At 33.9% G+C, this 13,172-nt stretch overlaps 1 protein-coding gene across 1 annotated transcript in view; it reads right to left on the minus strand.

The window, feature by feature from the left end:
• The window catches only part of LIFR (LIF receptor subunit alpha), an 84,786-nt gene extending 72,053 nt beyond the window's left edge, over window positions 1-12,733 (minus strand). The window contains exon 1 of the mRNA XM_051990170.1: window positions 12,646-12,733. The gene's annotated coding sequence lies outside the window, so the exon portion shown is untranslated. The remainder of the gene's footprint in view (window positions 1-12,645) is intronic.
• Between the last annotated feature and the right edge of the window lie 439 nt (window positions 12,734-13,172).

Genomic DNA, 13,172 nt, shown 5'->3' on the forward strand with positions numbered 1-13,172 from the left:
AATTTTGCAAAGTGCTTCACAAGTATCTCATATTTTATATAAGATACAAAAGAGTCTCTGCCATCAAGGATTTTACAATCTAGCATAATTAAGATAAGCAATTGTTTAAAATGACTTAAATGTTTCATACAATTTGTCAATAATTCAAAATACTAGATTTTATAATAAAGTAGTAGGAAAAACAATGGTCTTGGAATCAGAAGAGATTTGAATTCTAGCTCTAACACTTAACTAGATAGGAGACCATGGCCATATTGCTTAGACACTCCATTCTACGCATAAATTACCTGATCTAAACTACCACTTGTACTAACTATCTCAGAGGATTGTTAAGAAAATATTGAAATATTTTACAAAAATATAGATATATGTGTGTATGTGTGTGTATATATATATATGTGAGTTATAAGAAAAAATTTTTAAACTTCTATAATTTAAAACAGTAATATAAGAGAAACAGACTTGACATAACTGATAGATTGGATTTGGGATAAGAAGACCTGTGTATGAGTCTTGTCTCTAACAAACTATCTTGTATGTCTGCAGCAAGTCACTTAAAACTCACAGTGTCCCAGAAAACTCATGAAACTTTAACTTTCAAAGCTGGTGACAATCTGTATCAGAGCTTCCTCGCTTTGAGTTCCCCACACAAATGAAAACACATCAAAAAATCTAAAGCTATTAATAATATAACAATGATCACAAAAATCACATTTTACTGAAAAATTATTTAAAATATTGTTAGAAAATCATTAGAAGCTGACAAATTTACTTAAAAGGATATTAAATGAAATAATGAACAAATATTAGAATTGATCAGTTCAGTAAAAATTGAGTATATAAAAGATACTAATTGACCCACCCATGATAGAGAGTTAGGACAACATATAGAAGTCAACTATCTTGAAAATAGACAATGAATTGGGTTCAGAATTGAACAAATAGTAAATTATCTGTGCAAAATTTCAAGATTTTAAGTGACCTGAAGTTTTTCCCTGAAAATAGGCCTATTTTTTAAAAAATAGTATTTTTCAAGTACAACATGGTTGAAGGTTACAGAACAGTACAGTCGCCAAAGAAATAAACTTGAGAATTACTCAAAAGATAAAAGAGTAAATAGTAGATATGAACATGTTGATAATACATTATAAAAATTATAAAGGAATAATATGAGATAATTATGCATTTTATCAAAAAATATATAACTGATAAGCAATTTAACTTACTGGAGGAAATAAATAAGTATCACACAAAATAAGGAAACGTGAATAGGTTGTTATGTATCATTGAAAAGAATATCCACTTTGACAATGTTGCACACATATTTGCATGTGTTATTTTTTGAAAATTAATTAAATTCTTGTCATTGAAGCATAAGCATGGAATCTTAAGAAATTTTTAAAAATATTAACAAAACACAAAAAATGTTACTCCATTCACCTATTTTAGTGAGAACAAGACCATGTGATACAAATTCTTTCAACTCACTGTCCTTCATATCTCAATATTTACAACAGGGAGTTTGTAATTTTCTTTGTATAATGAGCACCCTTGTCATTTGATGAAACTTACTGACCCAGTCTCTAAATAAATAGGATTACAAAGAAAATCAATTATATTAAATAAAGATGTCGTTTTTTCCTCATCTTACTTTATGAAGCTCCTGAAATCTATTCACAAGTCCTTTGGGTTAATAACTGCTGAAATACATTTTCATTTATTCTCTTTCCTCTTGTATTACAAGACAAGACCAAACCCAACCAGTTCCACCTTTCTAACTTTTCCCAGCATTTTGCTTCAATCATCCTTTCTTCTGTTGTTATCTTCAGTCTCTCTCACTTCGGTCATCACTCTTTCTCCTTTGCCTAAAATACTCTCAGCTCTTCTTTAATATAAGAAAAATTTCTCTCAAATCTATAGCTCTATTAAAGCTAGTACTTATTTATTACCAGATTTCAATGAAGGAAGGAAAGGAAGAATGAAGGGAAGGAGGGAGGGAGAAAAGGAGGGGAGAAGGGAAGGAGAGAGAAAAGGAGAGAGGAAGGAAGGGAGGGAGAAAGGGAGAAGGGAAGGGAAGGAGGGAGAAAAGAAGGGAGGGAAGAAAGCAGGGAGAAAGGGAGGGAGGGAGGAAGGAAGGAAGGGAGGAAGGAAAGAAGGAAAGAAGGAAGGAAGAAAGAAAGAAAGAAGGAAGGGAGGGAGGGAGGGAGGAAAGGAGGGAGGAGGGAGAGAAAACATACATAATATATACTAACTGCCACCACTTTTCACCTAATTCTTTAAACCCTTGCTGTCTGGTTTCTTTCCTGACCTATTCAAAATTTCTCATGGCACCAGTTATGCCAACTGTTGATTAATGGTTGGCTTTTAAAGATTTCATCCTCCTCTGTCTCTTGTTTTGAACAATAATACCTCCTCTCCTTTGTAATAATACTCTATATCCATCATCTGCCTGATCTTCGATGACACTGTACAGAGCAAGATCTTCTAGCTCTCTGATCCCCTCCAGGTATATCTTTTGTTGGCCTTTTTTCTCAATCCTGTCCCTAAATACAGGAGTAATATAATGCTTTATGTCACTCCTTTTTTTTTCATTGCCAATAAAAAATGCCCAAATATTTTCTAATGAAGACATAAAATGATATACTTATCAAATTTACAATGTCAAGATAAGATAGGTAATTAATTCAATGGATATGAAAATAGAAATATAAAAAGATCACAAACAGCTACAAATAATAAACTAAGACTCCCAAATCTTTCTCTCTTACCCTAATTTCTCCCAAAGTGTCCAGATTTAATAATGTTCAGAATTTTCATATGGATTTTCTTCTATATCAACCAACCTCATACATACATACAATACACATACATACAGATACACATGCAATAAAAATTCAATATTTAAGATGTACCTTCAAATATTAATAGGCTTATCTAAACAGAAAAGCAAACTATGACTTTGTGAAATTCTATTAGAGGTTCTTTTTATTAACTTAAAAAAGTGTCATACACCTAAATGGTGACAACTGTCTAAGTAATTATTAGACTTTCTTATGCTTTTTTTGAGGAAGTATTTTTAAGAATGTTTTTTTCTTTCAAAATTAAGTATGATATCTAATCAATATTAAAGTTAAATAGATTTAACTTTAGCCACATCACTATTAATCACATTTATTACATTTCTTTTCTAATTCTATAATAAAAGTAATTTTACAGTTTTATATATTCTTAAAGTTTTCAAAATGCCTTTATATATATTCTCATTTGAACTTTGCTGTCAGACAAGTAAAATCTTGAGCTTTAGTATCTGTTTAAGCTCTAGATCTATGATTTTATGAACATAGAAACTTGTTATTTCACAGAAGTAGTACAAGAATCTAATACAATAACAACCTTCATTTCCATGGTAAAACCTCAGTTGTGTAGACAAAGAAAACAGTGATAAGAATTTGTTTTTTATACAAACAAAAACTAGAACCTGTTTTTAATGGAAAACCTTCTAAAATTATATATTTCCTAGCCTTTTTAAACTGTATTGTGCTACAGATGTAGACCTGTATTACTTAGCTTATCTCTATAGACAACGGCACACAGTAAATTCAATACTCAGATTTCCCTTTTTACTGGACTGGTTGTCATATTTTCCTCATGGTATACAAATATGCCCTTAAGGGCTAAAATCCTGAAGTACAGGTAAATGTTTGCCACCACCCACTGTCACACATAGATACATAAGAACACAGCCATTCTATCTCTGTTTCTTCATTAGTGGTTCTATTTTCAGTCATCTGACAAGTTGCCACTCTCACTGCTGCTCTTAACTGCTGGTCCTCATTACTTCCATTTCATGTCACTGCTGTTCCCACCCTGTCACTGTCTTTCTCCATTTGATTTTCTCCTTCCTTTTGTCTTCACTTTTCTTCTGTTGTCTTTTCTATCTCTTATTGCCTGTAACACATTTTTTAGTTTTTATATTAAAAAGTTGATCTTGTAGTAGTTGTCAAAGTTTTAGAGTTGTCTTTCTTTTCTTATCTATTGGTACTCACTTTGTGTATCTGTCTTCAAATCCTAATGAGCCCAAACTTTTATACTTAATGTTTTTGTTGAATAACTTAGTAAATATGTGACACCATAATCTTAAACAAATTTCTCTCTCTCTTCAAGTTAACATAAAGAAAACAACTCAGATTATAAACTAGTTGTAAAAGCAGGAGAATGGCACACTCAGTTCCCTCAAGTCTTTATAAAGTTGTGGCTAAGTTAATTCCCATGCTTAAACCAAGACATATATAACTCTGGATTCTCAAAAAAACATCAGTAAAACCCAAACAATGGCACATTCTATCAATCATGTTGAAAAGACTTCAACTATTATGGTCCAAGAATAGATTGTACCTGCTTTTTAAGAGTGGAAAAGACCATCATTAACAGGCTGGCTATTGATGATGAATTCTTTGTCTATGGCAAACCACAAAATGAATAAAAATACAAAGTGACCTTAAATCCTGTCAAGTCGTCTTCCAAATATATAGTGAAAATAGTAAAATGGTATAAAATGAGGCAGAGAGAGCTATAAAAATGGCATTATTTCTATTCTTGTATTACTATTCAAAATGCTTTCTGGACATGTGAAAAACCCACCATTGAATGATGAAAATTCACAGAGAGTTTTATGAACAATATTCATATAGAAGAGATTAAGAGAAGATAACTAATATAGAAAACTTTAGTAACCTTTATCAATAAATATTTTATTTGTACCTCTTTATTTTCTAATTGTATTAAAAAACAGTACTTTAAAAACAAGGAGAAAATGACAAAATATATGATCATATACTGAAAATATATAAAAGAGAACACTTTCTGAGATGGTTTACTACCTTGGGTTACCAGACTTGGATAATACTGATTAAAACATCTGTATATATCTTTCTTCACACAATAGACATAAGTATGAAAAGTTGCATTTTTAATTATAATTCAAATATTTTAAATATATTATCAAAAATACTATTTATAAAATGACCACACTTTAATTCATCTTTATTGTAAATTAGATCTTCCTATTTTAGATTTGCTTAAGCAAAGTACCTACAGTAAGTATCTTAAATATCTATCATTTGTCTTAAAAATATACAGGCAAGCTCTACAATGACAATTTACCCACTACAATGTAAACTAAGAGATTTACTGTCAAAATTTACAGAAACCTTGTAACTATTAGTTTTCTTATTAATAATGGTCTGACAAAATAAACCCAAAGAAAAATATTACATTTGTCACATTAATCAATTGTGGAGGAGCTTATCCACAGTGGGAAATGTATTAGATTTGGAATTAAAGAATCTAAATTAAAATTCTGCCTCTGATGCTAACTACATATGTGACCTTGGGAAAGTCAATTAATTTCCCTGAGTATCAGTTTCTTATCTGTTAAATGAAGGAATTGTAATAATGGCCTTCAAACTATTACAGTCCTATGACAGTAAACAATGATTCAATGATCATAAAACTCTAAAATATGACTTTTTTATACAAGCTATTTTTTATCTCTTCATATCCAAATTCATTTTATCTTCCCTTGAAGATTCTATCACAAAGATTTTATTTTCTCCATTCAATATTTCAGATACCATGGAAAAAAATAACTTTTTTCAGCTGTCTTACTGTGCTCCATACACAGAGTTATACTATTCTTTAACAAAAGCATTTCCCTTGATTAGAAAGCCTTCCCTACTTAAAAAGAAATTACATGTATATAAAATATACATATGTTTGTATTTATAGTAGTATTCAACTACTAGAAACAATTATTAGGAAATATAAATAAATATATACATAGGTTCTCTCTTTAAGAACTTTAAAATCTAGTTGACAAAACTAAAATCATGAAACCCAAAATGATAAACTCAGCAATACAAAGTAAGAAATGCCAAAAGACAATATAGAGTTGATAACTAAATAAGAGCTATAAACAAGAAATTGCCATGAGTTTTTAGGGAAGGATAGGTCACGGTAGTTTAAATCATCTATACTTCATAAAAGACAAAAGCATTTGATTTGGGAAGGAAGGAGAAGCTGAATTTGGATAGATAAAGAATAAATGGAACAATGTTCTAGGGCAAAGATAACATGTAAAAAAAACCTGAGAGAGGGAAAGAGAGAGGACATTAAACTAGGTTTGGGAAAGCCCAATGTGATTTAACCAAAAGATTTTTAAAGGGGAAAAATAGAGATAAGATTGTCAAAAAAAAAGAATGAGAAGCCCTTGAATGCTTGCCTCAGGGATTGGATCTGTGAATTTCTGAGCAGGAGAATGATATACTTAGAATAATGACATATTTGGTAGTACATACCTGAAAACTCTGCTCCTCAGGAGGGGGAAACTGATGGATCTCTTAGGTTCTGCAGTTCTAAGTTGTGGGACAGCTAAGAAAATTACTGGCATCTACACTAAGTCCAGCACCAATATGGAGAGCCTCTCAGGAACAGGGGCCAACAAGCTACTTAAGAGATGAACTGATCCAGGACAGAAACAGAGCAGGTCAAAGCTTTTTTTGCCAATTAGTACTAGAATTAGTGGCCTCTGCATTTCTAACTTGGATGAGATAGGCAGAAAGGGGCAATGGGGGAACAGGTGGAGAAGGGATCAAGGAGAAGGGAAAAGGGAAAAAAAAAAAAAACTGAAGGGAGGGACATACCAGCTAAGAGTCTGTGAGTAGTTGTGTGAGATAACTGCTTAGGATAATAGCAATGGAAATGAGAAAAATGGAATAAACTGGACAAGCTAAAAAGGAAGAATTTATAGGATTTGCAGGCATATAACAGTAATAACCATCTTTCCTTTTTCTAAATAATCTCTTTTCTCAGGGATTTTTATGAAACTATACTCTTGATTCTTCTTCTATCTGCGATCTTTGCTTTTATTAAGTCTCCCTTGATGTTTCTTTTATCCACATCATAGCCCTTAACTGGGTCCCACAATCTCACTTGGTAATCTCATCAATTCCAAAAGGTAATTATAATCAATATGCAAATGACTTCCAGATCTACAAGCAAACTTAAGGCTCTCTTCTGAGCTCCAGTCTCTTATCAAAAACTATCTACTGAACATTTGAAAATAGATGCCCCATAAACATTCCCAATTCAACATGCTCCCCAAACCTACTCTTCTTCCAAACTTCCCTATTTCTGTCGAGATTACATGCTTCCTTTTCACCACCAGGTTTTATATCTTGCAATTATTTTCAAATCCTCATTACTCTCCTTCCTTACACATGTCCAATTACCAGGGCCATCTCCACATTTTTAACATGTCTTCTCTCTACTCATATGGCCATCACTATAACTTAGGTCCTCATCACTTCTCATCTGAACTACTGTAGTAGTCTTATATCTGGTTTTCCTGTCTCAAGGATTTTCTTCAATATATCATCCACATAACTGACAAAGTAATTTTCCTAAAATACAAATCTGGGTATTGCCTCAAGGATCAAATATAAATTTCTTAGTTTGTCATGTATATTCCTTTAAAATCTGTCTTCAATCCACTTTCCCAGCCTTATTATACCTTACTCCTCTTCTTACTCAACAAGCATTTATAGGTGCCTACCATATGTCAGACACCATATTAGGCACTGGGGATATCAAAAAAAAAGTCTCTATCATAGATTTTACAGTCTAATGCCCCGAGACAATATACAAACGACTATAGACCATCAACTAAGGGAAGACACTAGCAAAGAGAGATATCAGGAAAATCTTCCTGAAGAAGGTTGGATTTTAGCAGGCACTTGAAAGAAACCAGGGAAACCAGGAAATTGAGACTGGGATGGGGAGAGAAGAAGAGACCATTCCAAGTAAAGGGAACAGTGAAAATACAGTCTGATGAGGAAGTCAGTATCATTGGATCACAAAACACTTGGAAAGGGAGTGAAGTATAAGAAGACTGATAAGGCAGAAGGAGAGTAGTTTATAAAGAGTCAAAAACAGATTCTATATTTGATCCTGAAGGTTAAGAGGAAGTCATTGGCATTTACTGAACTGGGAGAGGTGTAGTAAACTCGAAGATCAATATGGCAACTGAATGAAGGATGGACCACAGCAGAGAGAGACTCCAGGCAGGCACATAACCACAAAGTTATTTCAGTAGTTCAGGTGTAAAATGATGATGAAAATGCCTAAAGTTTGGGAGAGAATATTTGATTAGTAGATATGGCCTCAAAAAGATCCACCAAACAAACTTGAGAAGGAATGGTCAAAAAGACAGGAGGAAAACTAGAAGAGAGAAGTGTCACAAAATAGTGATAGTAACAAGAATACTAGTATCAAGGATAAAACTACGTTGATGGGGAGTTCACTAGCTTGAGGTAGCAAATTCTATTGTTGGACAGTTTGAATTGTTATAAATAAAAATACATCCCCTGTATAAATAAAGCTTTGAACTTTGATAGAATAAATGTGATTTACCATAAAATATATTCCTAGTTGCTATCTAAAGTAGTATTTGGGGGATTTTTTACGTGCATTATAGAAAGTATTATTAAAAAGTATCTTACGTTGTATATACCTTGCTTACCCTCCTCCTTCTGCCATATACAGGACAGGAGTAATTTTCATTTCCATTCTTCCATTAACATTTGCAAATTTTGAGCCTCTGAGGTGAAATGCCTTTTGGAGTAAACTATAATATCTGACAGAAATACACCAGGTGAAGATTAAACCCAGACAACTAAAGACTAACTGTATTAGACATCTATAACATGATCTAGGGCAGTGGTTCTTAACTTGGGGTCTATGGACTTAAAAAAATATTTTTTTTGGTTTGTAATCCAATGTGGTTTATTTTATGTACTTAAAGGCATTATTGTAAGAAGGAATTTGTCTCGCGCATGCCCCCCCCACACGTTAAAAACACCCTAATATAGAGGAAAGAATAGTCTGAGACATAAGACTGAGATATTAAAAATGTGGACCTCAGTTTCCTTACATCTAAAAAAATGAAGAAATTAAACTGAATGTTCATTAATGCCTTTTGCAGTTCTATCATCCTTAGGTTCATCATCAAAAGTATAAGTTAACATAAGGTTCTAATACTAGAAAATTTAATATGCAGAGTACCAGCCATCAAGTAGATTACATAAGCAAATTTAGAGACTGTATGTAAATGCTAAAGACATGACTTTAATATTTATCATAGTAAAAATCATAATGATTGCAATGGCTTATTCCATTCTTTATTCCTAAAAAATATTTTACTTCTATCTGCAAGCATCAGGTTAATCTTAAATTTTCTGAGACAAGCAAATTCCAAACCAATTAGAATTTAAAGAGCTAAATAAATGTCTTCATTTATGTGGTCTGCCCTTTACCTTAGTACTATCTTCTGAAATTGGTTCTGATAGTGCTTGGTTTTCCAAACCTATTTTTAAACTACAACTTTCACATTTCCAATTAAAAATAATGATAGTAATAATTCAGATTAAAGTTGAACATACATTATAATTCAGGATTCAGTGCAACATTTATTGAGTATCTACTACCTAAAACATTGTGAATGAAAACAAGCATAAAAAGCCCAAAGATAAAGAAGAATCCAATTAAATTTAAAAAATAAACTGTCAGGCTAAGGTATCAACCTATTAGGGGAAAAACATTTTTTAAAAGATAATAGAATCATGAAATCTTAAACGGTCAGATGGGATAAAGTATTTATATAAATACTTATTATAATTTCTATCATAATGTCTGTCACCAAAACTAACATACTTCCCAAGCTTTCAACTGACAAGGCAAAAACTTATTTGCATGCACTTGTCAGTTCACATACATACCCCAACACAGAGTGACAAGTAGCTTATAAATTAAAATGAAGAAATGCCACAGGTTTCCAAATGTTACCTAAAATGGAGAAAGAACACAATCCTTTCATGATGACAGTGACAATACAAATCCAGGTACTGTTTTATATACACACCTAATCTTTTAGTGAATAGTTGATACAAATTATAAACTAAAAAAATAGTGCCTTTGAAAACCTCACAAATGGATGCCTTGATAAAACAGAAAACATATATAAACTATATAATATCAAAACAGTCCATTATTGCATCAATAAATCACTGTTTTAATATTTTAACTTCATGTCACATTAGTAACTATGAATAAAATACTGTATTTTCAGAGGATGTACTAAAGTATAAAATGTAGTAGGAAAGGCTGCCTAAAAAAGGGAAGGGGGCATTTAATTTTTAATTATAAGTTATATTAAGATTCAAATATCATAATAGAGAACTTAAATAATGCATAATTTAGAACAAAATCTCCCGAAATCTGGGTATAGTTACCAAGAGAAGGTAATCTTTTATTAGCCTCCAACATCCAGAGTTGGTTCTATTGAAAATCTCATGAAAAGTTTCCTTACTGTAAGTCAAAGGTGATTTTAAAATTTTATTTTAAATTTTAAAATTTAAATTCTTAATTGATTAAAATAATTTAATTATTTTAAAAAATTAACCATTTATAAACATATAGGTATATATACACCTATAATGTGTGTTCTTTAAATATAAAACCTTAACATTTGGATAATTCTCAAATTTAATGATAAATTAAACCATAAAACTTTCTCTTTATATAGTCCCTCTCTATTAATGATGTATTTTATAATTACAAGAAGGTACTAAGAATTCAAACTTAAATGAAATGATATTCAATAAATATATCATTAACGTACATTAACACAGATAATATTCTCTCACCTCACTGTTATTTAAGGACCCTATTCCAGAAATCTATAAATCTATAATATTCATTGATCCTGCAATCTAAGGGTAAATGTGCTGCCTTAGAATGTAAACTATTGTTTCTTTATTTTAATTACAAAAATTCTTTTCAGATACAAATTTTTGAAAAATTTAAACACTTCTTAAAATGCAAATTTCTACTTAACTAAGCAGTTGTCTCCCTTCTTTTATCACCCTTTTAAATGAACAGCTAATTTCTTTGGCAAGACACTGTTATCTCAATGAGATTCTTTGTATCTTAAAATTAAAAAGCTTATTTAAATATTGGTTTAATAAATACTATTTATTTGCTAATCTATTGCTATACTCCATAAAAATCCTTAAGGTGCTCTCAAATGTTGGTATATATTTGGGGCAATGTTGGGACCAGACACAGTAGAATCTGAATGATTAGAGATGGAATATTCATGAATTGGTATCTGACTGTAAACATAAGAAATATGCCTTGGATAATATTTTGTTATTATAAGAGTTGTTCAAATCAACCTACAAATGCTAAAAATGGCCTGAAAAATACTTTTTAGACAATTTTAGAGATGACACCGTTATGTTATTTGAGTAAAATCATTAAGTAATGCTTGTAAGAAATCTAACAGTTCCTGATCCATTCCATTCCTAAGAAGCCAAAAATCAGGTTTTCACTGTTTTATCGTGGGTGTGATATAATTTAATCCGTTTTTTTGGAAGACAAACAAGTCATTTTAAAAACACACTACAGGAATTTCATTTGTGATTAGTTAACACTGTCCCCAAATAGTTTCAATATTATCAATCAAGGACCAATGTAAGAAATACACAGGGAAAAAACAACTTAAGTATGACTATACGCACCACATACAAAATTTCTACAGTCTTTCTCATTTTGAAAGAAATAGTGATTTAAGGTTTGGGGCAAACTCTTAATTAAAATTCTCATTGCTTAAAAAAAAAAAAAAAAGACACAAAAAGAAGTTTCCATAACAACAATTGAAAGAGATGCCTTATGCAAGCTTCCTTTCAAGAACAGCAAATCAGTTACTACAGAGTATCAGTTTCACAAAACACAAAAAATAATTTCAACCATAGATTCATACAATAGTTTTTTTTTTTTTTTTTAATGAAGTATAGTATAAAGCTGGATAGAGAAATCAACTCTCTCCAAGTTCACTTAAAAGGAGAATACCTTACATCGGACCAACACGATTTTCTCGAACTAATTCATTCTCGCTCTCGCTTCTACAACTACTGTACTCCACCTGCACCAGTAAGTTCAAAACTTCACCTTATATAGTAGCACACTTTTCACCAAAGTCTAACTATGTCCAATTAAGCTGTCATCCAAGAAGAAACCTTGGGTTAAATGTGTTTTGTTTTTTAATTACTGAAAAGATAATTAAGTACAAAGTCTGAGTGTGGGGGAGGGGGATAAAAGAAAGGATGGCTGGTTGGGGATGTTCTTGAAGATGGACGGAGCCATATGGACATAGAAACCAAGAAGCTTGTTCAGTTTCCAGATATAAAAATCAGCGCGTTCTTTCCCTTATCCCAGGCTGACCTCTGGCCTCGAAACTTAAGATTATTCCATCCCATTTTCTTCGGAAGCCCAATGTGGATAGAGGGGAACTTGACCATGGGAGAACTGAAGAAACAACAAAGTGAGGGTATTTCCCCTTCACCACCTCCATCCTCCGGGACTGTCACCGTGGTGAGGTGGGGGGCATTGAGGACCGCCGCGCTTGCCCTCCTTCCAGCCTCCCAAATCGCCAAGCTTGAGGAGTCTCTGCGGGATGTGAGGGGTCTGACTTCTCTGCGTCGCCCTCTCCGGATCCCCACCGCCCCATCTCACCCTCCCGTTACTCACCCGCAGGCGGGCGGCGGAGCCGGCGCCGCTACTTCTGCATCCTTCCGTGGGCGGCGCGGCCACTCTGCAGCCTACCGAGCTCTGGCTCCGTGGCTCCCGGCGCCGGCCCGAGCGACTAGGGAGCAAAGGGGGAAGGGAGACAGAGCCCGGGCAGGGACCCGCCGCCGCCGCCACCGCCGCCGCCGCCTTGGCTTTCGCTCCACACTCCCCGGGCTCTCGAGGCCACGACAGGCCCGCCTCCCCCCGCCTCCTTCCACGGTCCCTCCTCCCCCTCGCCGCGAGTCCGGTTTTTGCGCGACCGCTGCCTCCCCGGGCTCTACGGCTCCAGTTCCCGGGCCCTCAGGCAATGGTAACAGCCCCCGCGGCAAGCGGCAGCGGCCGAGCCCCAGACTCGACAGCTGTGACTGCGGCGCGCGGGGGCGGTGCCTGCACTCAGCACAGCTGGGGGCGCTGCTCCCCGGGGCCCCGCCCCCGTCTTCCCCTCCCCCTCCCACCCACCCACACACCCTCGCGGCTCCACCCGGCTC

The sequence above is a fragment of the Antechinus flavipes genome, chromosome 1, assembly GCF_016432865.1.
Source record: "Antechinus flavipes isolate AdamAnt ecotype Samford, QLD, Australia chromosome 1, AdamAnt_v2, whole genome shotgun sequence".
Taxonomy (NCBI): Eukaryota; Metazoa; Chordata; class Mammalia; order Dasyuromorphia; family Dasyuridae; genus Antechinus; species Antechinus flavipes.